This window comes from Pogoniulus pusillus, chromosome 7 (genome assembly GCF_015220805.1).
Source record: "Pogoniulus pusillus isolate bPogPus1 chromosome 7, bPogPus1.pri, whole genome shotgun sequence".
Classification (NCBI taxonomy): Eukaryota; Metazoa; Chordata; class Aves; order Piciformes; family Lybiidae; genus Pogoniulus; species Pogoniulus pusillus.
In genome coordinates, this window is record NC_087270.1 from 5,564,788 (window position 1) to 5,577,422 (window position 12,635).

At 47.9% G+C, this 12,635-nt stretch overlaps 1 protein-coding gene across 1 annotated transcript in view; it reads left to right on the forward strand.

Moving 5' to 3' along the window:
* The first annotated feature begins 504 nt into the window (after positions 1-504).
* Positions 505-12,635, forward strand: part of ADGRF5 (adhesion G protein-coupled receptor F5) — a 75,608-nt gene continuing 63,477 nt past the window's right edge. The window contains exon 1 of the mRNA XM_064145755.1: positions 505-551. The gene's annotated coding sequence lies outside the window, so the exon portion shown is untranslated. The remainder of the gene's footprint in view (positions 552-12,635) is intronic.

Consider the following 12,635-nt stretch of genomic DNA (forward strand, 5'->3'; position numbering starts at 1 on the left):
CCAGCTAGGGTGTCAGGGTGGGCAGCAGAGGAGGCAGACATAGCCCTCACTGATGAGAGTGGAGAGCTGATGAATTAAGGCTTGCAGGGATTGCCTTCTCCTCCTCTGTAGGAGGAAACCCTGTAGCTTTTGGCTGTACTGGATCTGTCCTTCCCTCGCACGCAGCTTGGTCGTGCCCTCCAGCCACTACACACCCCTACACCGTGAGTCCTCAGAGACCTGCACAGTTCACTGCATTCGGAACACACCTTCGTGCCTCAAGGGCTTTTGATCTCACGATTGCCTCCCTGGGGACACTGAGATAAGGATAGTAACCAGTTATGCTCAAGCTTTGCAGAAGCAATTAGGTATCCTGTGTTATGCATTATCTTCCTGTTATCATTTTCTCTTCTTCCTTTGAAAAACAGTGTTTGTAAAATCGACCTATTCATCCTTTGCCAACATACCAGAGGATCAGTGCCCAGACTGGCTTCCTTCTCCCAGGTTTCTGTCTGGAAGGACTCAAGATGGTTGGTTTCCTTAATGATCCCTCACATCTGAGCCCACCTCTGGTGAGTACCTATTAAATCCTATTAACTGCTGGCTACCCTTCAGCCTGGAGGGTTCATCCTCCCTGTGAGTGTACAGGGAGTTTTCATAGAATCATAGAATGTCAGGGGCTGGAAGAGACCTTGAAAGATCATCTGGTCCAGCCCTCCTGCCAGAGCAGAGGGGCTCTTGCATTCAAAGAGCTGCTGTACCAAAAACATTAATGAGAACCTTGCTCCCTAAACATAAGGCCCATGCACAGCTGTGATGCTCCATAAACATGGGGCAGGCAACATGACTCCCACAGGGACCTTGCCTTGCCCTCAAGGTCTCTCTGTGCCTAAAGGTGCTCATGGAGTTGCAGCATCAGGCACACTCCAGTTTCTGCTTGTGTTTGGAGCAGAAAAGCTGTGCTGGGCTGCCTGCAGCACCCCAGGAGCTATGTTCATGGAGCAGAATGTGGCCTGTAGGCACAGTCAGAGCTGCTGCTTGATTTCTGTGGCCTCTCAGTACTTAAAGAGGGCCTACAATAAAGGTGGGGACAATCTTCTTAGCAGGGCCTGTTGTGACAGGGTAAAAAGTAGTGATTTTTAAACTAAAAGAGGAGAGATTTAGACAATGTGTACGGACTAAATATTTTATTCTGAGTGTGGTGAAACACTGGCCCAAGTTGCCCAGAGGTGTGGTAGATGCCTCATCCCTGGGAACGTTCCAGGTCATGTTGGACAGGGGTCTTCAGCAGCATGATCTAGTTGAAGATGTCTCTGCTCACTGCAAAGAAGTTGGACTAGATGACCTTTAAAGGTCCCTTCCAACCAAAACCAGGTTGTGATTCTATGATCACTACAAAAAGCAAGTATGCTACAAAAAGCTCTGGGTAACAGAGAGCAAGCACTGCACCAAGACCAACTCAGGCAAGGTGTTTGTTAGTTCTCTTAATGCTTCACTGCTGCATGATTAGTTAGAGGGTCCTTGCTCGAAGGAAAGTTCATTTGCAGTGCAAAGCAGACCCTCGAGCTGAGAACATGGAGCATTTTCTCATTTGGCAAAGTGGAATTACACAGCTCCAACAGGGAGCAATGAACTGATTTGAAAAGATTTGCCCTTCACATCTGAAGAAAGTCATTGGCACTCTTCCTGAAGTCACATGAAAAGTTTTTATGTGAGCTTCTTGCTTGTCTGCATAAACCAAGATCTTCTTGGTAGGACTGTGCAAAATTCCTCTCCAAGTAAATATTTAGCTGGGGAGGATAAAAAATTTCTGCTAAACAGGAAATTTCCTGTGGATGAGTTCACTTGACTTTTTTCCTCCCCTCTGTATGAGAACAGAGCTGATCTTCTCTTCCCCTCATGCTCTTACCTGTATGCCCTGCCTGTCCCCTGTCCTGTGACATCTGAAGTGCTCAACCTATTCCTTCATCTGCTGCTTTGCTTCATCCTTCTCTGTTGGCCATGGACCAGCCTAGTGAATATCTGCAGAGTTTCCTGACAGCTCAGTGAGCTGAGATGACTGCTCCAACAGGGCATCCATGGGGAGTCAGGGAATGGGAAGATACAGGCAGCAAAGCAGACCTGCTGGCTTACAGCAGCAGCAGGCTGCTGGGACAGCTCAACTGGGCATCACCATGCAGTTCTGCTGGAGCTTTTTGCCAGCTAGAAGCTACTCCTACAGTTGGGCAGGGGCTCCAAGAAGCACCAGGCTGTAATTGTGCTGTTTGGAGGAACTGCATCTGCCAAAGGCTTTGGGTATTGCTGACATCTTTATACACCACATCTGAGTTCTCCCAATCAGAAAGGAAGACAAATACTGGCTGGAGTTGCCTGGGCAATTTTTTTTCAGCCTGGCACAAAACTTTCAGGATTTCTGTAGTAATTCTAATGTAAAAGCAGACAGACAGACTATGGCTAGCCAATTACAACAAAAGTTAAACCTATCTTCTTCAACACCTGGCAAAGAATGCATTTAATACTAATTAAATATTGCATTTTGGGAACCATTTTCTTTTACAGTAAGTAGGCTGGACAGAAGGCTTCCTTGGCTCTACCAAACACAGAAAAAGGCAAGGTTTGTTTTCTTACTTGGCTGAGCAATGCCAATGGACAACCATGCCTCAGTTTTTCCTTCCTGTTTCCATCATGTCTGCTTATCAGAAAGTATCACCTGTTGACTCAAGATAAGACAAACAGAGCTCTCTCATCTGAGGCCTCTGAAAGGCATTCTGCAAGCATCCTTTGTAGTTTGAATTGGACAACTTGCAACTGTCAGCCCCATGAGCATGCAACTTAGGCTGTTCAGATGTACCAGAGTTCTGAAGCAAATCAATGTGTGTTTTTAAGCAGAACCAGTGTGAAAGCTGGGCCACGCCCACTGGTGGTAAAGCTTTGAAACCAAAGGAAAAAGCAAAAGCTGCTCCTCCCAGAAAGCGGTGAGAACTGATAGCTGTCCCATCTCACCTTGATTTTTTGCCATAGGAATGGATATTGTGGCATTGTGTGCACAGATTGATATTGCCCCACGGGCCTTTGCAGCTGGACAAGAATAAATGTGCAAGCATGGGCTGGTAGTGGTATGCAGTTCACAGTATCACAGTATCATCAGGGTTGGAAGAGACCTCACAGATCATCAAGTCCAACCCTTTACCACAGAGCTCAAGGCTAGACCGTGGCACCAAGTGCCACGTCCAATCCTGCCTTGAACAGCTCCAGGGACGGCGACTCCACCACCTCCCCGGGCAGCCCATTCCAGTGTCCAATGACTCTCTCAGTGAAGAACTTTCTCCTCACCTCCAGCCTAAATCTCCCCTGGCGCAGCCTGAGGCTGTGTCCTCTTGTTCTGGTGCTGGCCACCTGAGAGAAGAGAGCAACCTCCTCCTGGCCACAACCTCCCTTCAGGTAGTTGTAGACAGCAATAAGGTCTGAGCCTCCTCTTCTCCAGGCTAAGTTCTTGGAGGTCTAAGTCCTCCAGCAGCAAGTGGCTCTGATCTGTGCTAGCCAGTGTGAGGGAAACGATGCTTGTCTTTTGGGACACATCCTGCAACAAATAGCATCAGTGGAGAGAGGTCTCCCAGTGACCACAGGCCCACCCATCTACCCCAGGAGCACAAGTCCTGTGTGATTGGTGCAGCCAAAGGGTTGTGTTTAATGAAATCTGTGCTTGAGGCTCTTGCCCATGCAGCTCCCAAGGTCATATCTGGGCACCAGCAGCCTCTGTCGCATGTATCAGCAGCAGAGGATGGTGGATTGGGATGAGCCAGATCTGTTCTAAGCTAGCTGCTACAGAAGGGATCTGTGAAAAGGAGACAAAACAGGAAATGTGCCAAATCCATTCAGTAAATTCCCTTACTTCACATCTCTTTCACCTGCTGCTAGCAGCGCTACTCCCCACTGGGAGACCCCTCTGAGGTGTGTGGGATGCCAGCACACGTCCGCATTCCTTGCTGGGGTTATGGTAGGGCCAGTGCTTTCAAGTGCAGACTAGTCCTAAGAAATTTATCTTGCCAGCTTCCCTTTCGTAACAGGAAGGATAGCAGGCAAACAATTACTGCAGGAAATGTACAAGTGACCCAGGCAAAGGTAGAAGGGTTGCACTGTGTGCAGATGGGAAGGAGAAAAGCCAGTGCTGAGAACTTGTGGATCTTCTTCATGGACCTTTGATTTTTACAACTGGAAATGGCTGTCTTGTCTCAAATAAATACTTGTGGAAGTGTATCTGACTCACAAAACTAGGGCTGAAACAGTTATGTGCACTAGAAACCTGTGAAGCACACCAGTGATGCCTCCAGGGTGACTGCCCAGCACACCTATCCTGTGCTGAAGGTCCTGCAGTGTATCAGACTCCTGCTAAGGTAACTTAGACACCTGAGATGCACATCTTGGACACCTGGAATGCTTAATAAGCAAAAAGAATTACCTCTGGCCTTGGTGAAAGGGTCTCAGGGTCATTTTCTCCAGTGCTTAAGTTCTGTCAACCTTGTGTATTCACTGGTTTGGCTGACAGCTAGCAAAGTGAGAGAACCCATCAAGTCACAGGGATGAGCCACTGCTTCTGTCCCAGTATTGTTTATCAGATGATTAACTGGTGCTTTGTGTATTTCAGAGTATCTTTTCCTCTCTTTCCTTCTCTTGGATACCCTATCAGAGATTCCTGTTTAAGGTCCTAGAGCAGGATATATGTTTTACAGTGCTGCTGGAGGGAAAGTCTTTCCATCACCTCTAATCTCAGCTCCCTTCATCCTCCACTCCACAGTCCCTTGGTCAGATTAGATGCTCCAAAAATCAGACTGGGGGAGAGCCTGTAATACATCAGCATTTCTCTAAGGATCAGCATGTTCAGTGATCTGGAACTTAAGGAGGAAGAGTCCCAGAGGAGAGACTTCACCTGTCAGTCCACAGGTCTGGTCCTTCTCTCCATCTACCTTTGCAAACAGAGGTTTAACTGATGGTGCAAATGGAATCTTGTTGGTGCAAAACCAGTGTGAGAGGAAATCCAAGCTGAGTGTTTGTTGTGCATTTTGTTCAGCTGGGACCAGTGGCAAGGTCAAACCCAGGCTGAACGTCAGCTGAGCTTGCTGAATGCACACTCTGCCCTGAGGCTGGAGTTTATTTTCATGTACACAGTCCACTGTTTATATTTCTTCTCCATTTTTGTGGTAACCATTAAGAAAGAACCATCTTTGTGCTGCACTATTAACCAGGTGTGCTGGTTAAATAACAAACCTTTTAAATCCATAACTGGAATTTTCAGGATGCATTAACCTAATAGTTCTGTTTTGCCCTGTCCTATGGTCCCTTTTCTCTCCTGGAGGAGTTTTGGAATGTACAGAAAGAGTTTCCAGTTCTGTTCTACAGATACATGTCTACTGGGCCACAATCCCATAGGTTTTCTAGTCATAGACTCATAGGATCAAGCAGGTTGGAAGAGACCTCCAAGATCATCCAGGCCAACCTAGCACCCAGTCCTAGCCAGTCAACCAGACCATGGCACTAAGTGCCTCAGCCAGGCTTTTCTTCAACACCTCCAGGGATGGTGACTCCACCACCTCCCTGGGCAGCCCATTCCAATGCCAATCACTCTCTCTGACAACAACTTCCTCCTAACATCCAGCCTGTATTTCCCCTGGCACAACTTGAGACTGTGTCCCCTTGTTTTGTTGCTGGTTGCCTGGCAGAAGAAGCCACCCTCCACCTGGCTACAACCTCCCTTCAGGGAGTTGTAGACAGCAATGAGGTCACCCCTGAGCCTCCTCTTCCCCAGGCTAAACACCCCCAGCTCCCTCAGCCTCTCCTCATAGGGTTTGTGTTCCAGGCCCCTCACCAGCTTTGTTTCCCTTCTCTGGACACCTTCCAGCACCTCAACATCTCTCTTGAACTGAGGGGCCCAGAACTGGACACAGCACTCAAGGTGTGGCCTGACCTTTGCTGAGTACAGAGGCAGAATAACCTCCCTTGTCCTACTGGCCACACTGTTCCTGATGCAGGCCAGGATGCCATTGGCTCTCTTGGCCACCTGGGCACACTGCTGGCTCATCTTCAGCCTACTCTCTATCAGTACCCCCAGGTCCCTTTCCTCCTGGCTGCTCTCCATCTCTCATTTTATAGGAGTGGAATGTGAAAGGTTGTTGGGAGAAAACAAGTCTGGAAGGAATCATAAAAGCTGCACACAGGTGAAGATCTTTGGCTTAGCCAGGGACTGCCTCAGAAATGCTTCCCTGCTTGGATAATGGTTCAGCCTGAGCCCCAGAGTTAGGAACTCTCAGAAGCCTGCAAAGCTGAATATGAACCTACCCAAATAATTGCTGTGCAGTCAAAGGTGTATATATGTTTAAGCAATGACTGGTCTGGACTTTCAGAGTATTTTAGAGAAGTATTGACAATGGACACAGAACTTGGCACCAGAAGCAACTATCAAGTACTCACACTCACCCACAAGGAGTGGCTATGAAAGGCAGAGACGCTTTCCAGCTAAATCTGTTGTTAGACACAGCACTTCTCACCCATTTCTGTTTTACTTCACAAATACCAACATGATGCAGTCTCAGTACACCCAAGAAGTGCGAATGAGGCTGTGCCCCTATGCTTATCTTGCCCAAACCCTTTCAGATTCACTTTGCAGTTGCTCAGCAACACCTGCATCAGCTCTGCATGAGTGGCAGAGATGTCAAGCTTAGCCTAAGGGACCAGACCAGTATGACTGCATACTGGAGAGGTGCATTTTGTATTAACAAATGGACTCAGGGACTAAACGAAGCCAGATTTTGATCTCAGATCTAGAGAACTGGGTCGCAAATCAAGGTTGTGCCTAGCATTTGACCCCTTTGGAGTCTACCTCTTTGACCTTTAACAATGAGAGGAGTGTTTTCCTTGTTAAAAACGGCTGCTCAGATATGTCTTTTCTGTCTCTTCTTCCACCACCACCCTGGGAGGGGGCCCTTTTTTGTTTTCTTTCTTTTTCACTTCAGAATGAACAGAAAACTAAAGCCACTGGTGCAATGGAGGCTCCAAACCAGGGCAAAAGCTTCTAAGTGAAGCTGAGCTGCTGAGAGAAGGATTCCATATCTAGCAAGGCATAAGAGATTTAATGCTCAAATACCATCCTTTTCTACAGCATTTTACTCTTGATTCATCTGGATCTGAGCCTCAAGGCAATCAGTTCTTCCTATGTGTAGTGGCAAGCCTAGGCACAAAGCTGAGGGCAAAGGGTTATCATAGGAGCAGATGCTCAGATGTGAGCTGTTGACTCTCCACACTGCATCTAAGCATTCTCGAGTTTTGCAATATATTTGCATCACTATGTACTGAAATCCCTATGGATTCAGATGTCTGGGGGCAAATGTTGTGGTCCTGAGAGCAGTGACAGGCTTTGCAAGCTCTTTCCCCCTATCTTACTTGCCTCTGCCCAAGGTGAACTCTGTGAGGTAACCAGGGACCAGACTGCTAGGAAGGGAGCTGAGGTGTGAAAACAAGCTGGAAGGTTGGGGACTGCACCTTCAGGTTCAGGAGTTACATTTAAACTGCATGTGCCCAGCCTTGTACCTTGCTAATCCTATCAGCAATCAGCTGATATGACCTCCTAGTTTCACTCTGGACCTGTGCCTTTAAAGTGGGCCTATGTAGGGGTGAGACTGTGACTGAACCCTGTCACTGTCACCAGACTTGTGCTTCTCTCCTTGTTCATGTGCCACAAGATGATGCTCACCAGTGAGGATACTGCTCTGCCAAGTCCCAACTCCTGCCATGCAGAGTAGCCAGCCTCTTCTGCTCCTGGCACTGGGTTTCTTCTTTCTCTGTGGGTGAAGCTGTTATAAGCTAAGTCTGGCACTGGGTTTCTTCTTTCTCTGTGTGTTAAGCAGTTATAAGCTAAGTCCTAGGTCTCTCAAGCTGAGGAAACATGCTGTTGTAAGGCAACCAGAAGCTGTGCTGGAGGCTTCCATGTCAATTAAAAGCACTTGAAGGTTCAGAGTAATGTGTTAGCCAGCATTTGGGATATCTGCTGATGGTTCTGAGCCACAAGCGAATTCACATCCTTATGGTTCATTTATCTTGAGTAAAAAGGAACTAAGGGACTGATGGACATCATGGATCAGTCACAAAGACAAGACATTTGGAGGACATTTAACCAGCCATCACAAGAAGATGAAAAAACTCTATCAGGTGGTGGTTGAGAGGGATTTTCTTGGGAGGAGTGAGAGTAGTATTTGTCTGCATTCCCTTCATATGCAACTGATTTGTACCAGATTCCTTCCCCTCTGCCCAGAAAACAAACTGCACCCTTCCTTGACACTGTTACAGAGCAGATTCTCCACATCTCAGAAGGCTATAAGTGAACAAGGAAGACTCTGTCAGAAAATGGCAGTTTAGGTGAACCAGCTCTCCTCTCCCAGTAACACTGATAACTGTTGCTCCACTGGATCTGGGGTGCCTTCCTCCCCTGCTCAGGCTCCAGGCTCATCATCATGTTCCCAACTCTCTCCAGTATTTCACATACTCATAGAATGGCTTACATTGGAAGGGTCTCTAGAGACCAAGAGACCCTATTTCCAACAGACCTATCCCTTACCTTCCCATAGGGCCCCCAGGTTCATTTCTACACAATGCCCTTCCTTCCTGACACCATCAGTTAACACATGTGTTTCCTGCCTGGCTCAGCCCAGCTAGTGGCCTAACAAAAACCTTCACCATGTATTTGGCAATCACTTAGCTCATGTTTCACTACCTGGACATCTTTTCCAGCTGTTTAGCAGTCAGACAAAACATTTTATTCAGGTATTCACCCCTTTAGCCCAGCCTCCAGCAAGAAACATGTGAATAATTTGAAGTAGGTTCTCTTGTCCCTCTATTTATCCCTCGTGGGGCCACACCTGCACTGTCCTTGTTCTAGGCTCCCCAGTTCAAGAGAGGCAGGGAAGTGCTGGAGAGTCCAATGGAAAGCTGCAAAGATGATGAGGGGAGCATCTCTTTGACAAGAAAAGGCTGATTGACCTGGGGCTGTTTAGCCTGGAGAAGAGCAGATTGAAAGGGGAGGGATCTTCTCAATACTTATCAATATCTGAACTACAAATGACAGGAGGATAGGGCTGGACTCTTTTCAGTGTGCTAGTTTGAAGCTAGCTAGAACGTTTTGGTGAGAAGAACTAGATTACAGGCTGTGAAAAGGAAAACAGAATGATGTCTACTTCCTTCATAAGCTTGCTGAGGGATATGAGAACAAGGATCCAAACTTCTTCTGCTGGGGAGCTTGAGGCAGCATTTCTCTCTCTAGCCTCTCTGCTGTCTCTCTGATTAATCCACTTTGCTTCCTAACCCCCTGGCCAAACTTCCATTCTCCCTTGGGACTGAGGTAAGGTTGAGAGGGGTAGGGGGAAGGTGCAGGGACAGTTGAGAGCCCCTCCTGGGGACTCAGGTTTCTGGGAGGGCTGTTGTGCTTCTGTATTACCTCTTCCCTTGTCTATTTCTGTCTATAACTGTATAGACTGTAAATATCTGCTTGTATATTGAGCTAAGCTGTAAATATAAGCTTCATTCAAATTTCCAGAGCCAGTTGAGTCTAGTCTGGGTGATTTCCAAAGTGGGAGGGGGCAGGGAACACCCAAACCATCACACAGTGATAGGAAAAAGGATAAAGAGCTCAAGCTTGAACACAAGAAGTTCTACCTAAACATAAAGAAAAACTTCTTTTCCATGAGGGTGACAGAGGACTGGAAGAGGCTGTCCAGAGAGGTTGAGGAGTCTCCTTGGAGACTTTCAAAATGTTCCTAAATGCAACCTGCCCTAGGCAAGCCTGCTTTAGCAGGGTGGTTGGATTAGATGATCCCCAGAGGTGCCTTCAAACTCTACCATTCTGTGATTTCCTGTCATCAAATTTACAAGAAATGACATCTCTGTCTGTCATAGAAACTGGGTGATTGGACTAAAAGGTGTCAGGGAAGGAATTAACAAACATTGCAATGAGCCAGCAGTGTGCCCAGGTGGCCAAGAGAGCCAGTGGCATCCTGGCCTGCATCAGGAATGGTGTGGTCAGCAGGAGCAGGGAGGTCATTCTGCCCCTGTACTCTGCACTGCTTAGACCACACCTTGAGTACTGTGTTCAGTTCTGGGCGCCCCAGTTTAGGAGGGACATTGAGATGCTTGAGCGTGTCCAGAGAAGGGCGACGAGGCTGGGGAGAGGCCTTGAGCACAGCCCTACGAGGAGAGGCTGAGGGAGCTGGGATTGGTTAGCCTGGAGAAGAGGAGGCTCAGGGGAGACCTTATTGCTGTCTACAACTACCTGAGGGGTGCTTGTGGCCAGGAGGAGGCTGCTCTCTTCTCTCAGGTGGCCAGCACCAGAACAAGAGGACACAGCCTCAGGCTGTGCCAGGGGAAATTTAGGCTGGAGGTGAGGAGAAAGTTCTTCCCTGAGAGAGTCATTGGACACTGGAATGGGCTGCCCGGGGAGGTGGTGGAGTCGCCGTCCCTGGAGCTGTTCAAGGTAAGGTTGGACGTGGCACTTGGTGCCATGGTCTGGCCTTGAGCTCTGTGGTAAAGGGTTGGACTTGATCGTCTGTGAGGTCTCTTCCAACCCTGATGATACTGTGATAGTGTGAGCAAAGCATGCTCATAGCTTAAAAAAAAAACCCAAACAAACAAACAAAACCCCCAAACCCAAAACAAACCAAACAAAACTCCAACAACCTTCTACAAGTAATTTTGCTTCTCCCAACACACATGGAGCTGTTTCTTACGAAGTGTCATTGATATATTGCCAGGGGACCTTTGTGGCAGCAGCAGAAAGAGTGATTCTTCTCCCACAGCAAAGGAGGAAAGCAAAGAAAGGTTTCATTTAATAACAAAAAAATAGACCTGGGAGTTGGATGTGTGGGTCAGAGGGAGCATACAATGGTGAAGGAATATCATTGATGCCTGCAAAGGAGAAAACCAAACAGATTCACATGGGAAAAGTGCCTTTCACAGAGGATTGTACCAAACACAAAGGTTTCTGTATTGCCAGAAGTTTCTGCTTTGCCTAATCATTTTCTATGCAAAAGAGGAAATGGCTTGCTGAATGAATGGGATACACACACACTCTCTTATATGGATTCTTTATCAGCTAGAATTCCTACAGCCTTTTTTGTATTTGCCTTTCTTTGGTCTCAATCACCTCTAGTCATCCATGCAATGGCTTCACAGCTCTCACAGAAGGATCTGACTTTTGCTGTCTCATGCCCATTTGGGATTTGCAGTGAGCTGATGGACATTTAGGTGGCTGGGAAGCAGCCGTGTCACTAGAATGATCTTTACTATTAATAAACATGGTGCATAAACATTTTGTGACCGGGCTGAGAGATCACTTTTCACCAGAAAGGCAATGCAAATCTATGAGCTAAATACACACGTAATCCACTGACGTGTGCTTCAGCCAGCACACATCACATGGGAATCAGCAGCAATGATACAGCCCACATTCCTTCACTTTAGAGCCTCTCACAAATAGCAGATCCCTTCATCTTCACCTTCACAAGCACGGAAAACACTTTGGAGGACCTGTCCAGGCTGGGGTCAGAGTGGCTAGAGAGCAGCCAGACAGAGAGGGATCTGGGGGTGCTGATTGATACCCACCTGAACATGAGCCAGCAGTGTGCCCAGGTGGCCAAGAGAGCCAGTGGCATCCTGGCCTGCATCAGGAATGGTGTGGTCAGCAGGAGCAGGGAGGTCATTCTGCCCCTGTACTCTGCACTGGTTAGACCACACCTTGAGTCCTGTGTTCAGTTCTGGGCCCCCCAGTTTAGGAGGGACATTGAGATGCTTGAGCGTGTCCAGAGAAGGGCAACGAGGCTGAGGGAGAGGCCTTGAGCACAGCCCTACGAGGAGAGGCTGAGGGAGCTGGGATTGGTTAGCCTGGAGAAGAGGAGGCTCAGGGGAGACCTTATTGCTGTCTACAACTGCCTGAGGGGTGGTTGTGGCCAGGAGGAGGTTGCTGTCTTCTCTCAGCTGGCCAGCACCAGAACGAGAGGACACAGCCTCAAGCTGTGCCAGGGGAGATTTAGGCTGGAGGTGAGGAGAAAGTTCTTCCCTGAGAGAGTCATTGGACACTGGAATGGGCTGCCCGGGGAGGTGGTGGAGTCGCCGTCCCTGGAGCTGTTCAAGGCAGGACTGGACGTGGCACTTGGTGCCATGGTCTGGCCTTGAGCTCTGTGGTAAAGGGTTGGACTTGATGATCTGTGAGGTCTCTTCCAACCTTGGTGATACTGTGCACACATTCCCCCTACTCTAAGCATTGTCCTAGCTTGTCCTTTTGACACACCAGGATCAGAACTACTCCTCCTGTCCCTGTCCTGTCTGTACATCTTCAGCTACTGCTTGCCCTGCTCTTTGAAGCAAGAGCACTGGGTCTGTACACCTTCAACACAAAGGACTCCTCCTGACTTCTGGGTTTCTCTGTGTAGTTACTGTCACTTGATTAACAACTTTTATAGTTACAATAATAACTGCCAGTTCTACAGCACTGTGCTGTACAGAGTCCTCAAGCCCCAGGTCTTGCAGGATGCAGTTTTGCAGAGCTCTACATCCAGATCCCTCATGTGACTGTTTCTTCTTGGTAATGCACCATTAAAACACATTTCCTTCATTGTCCA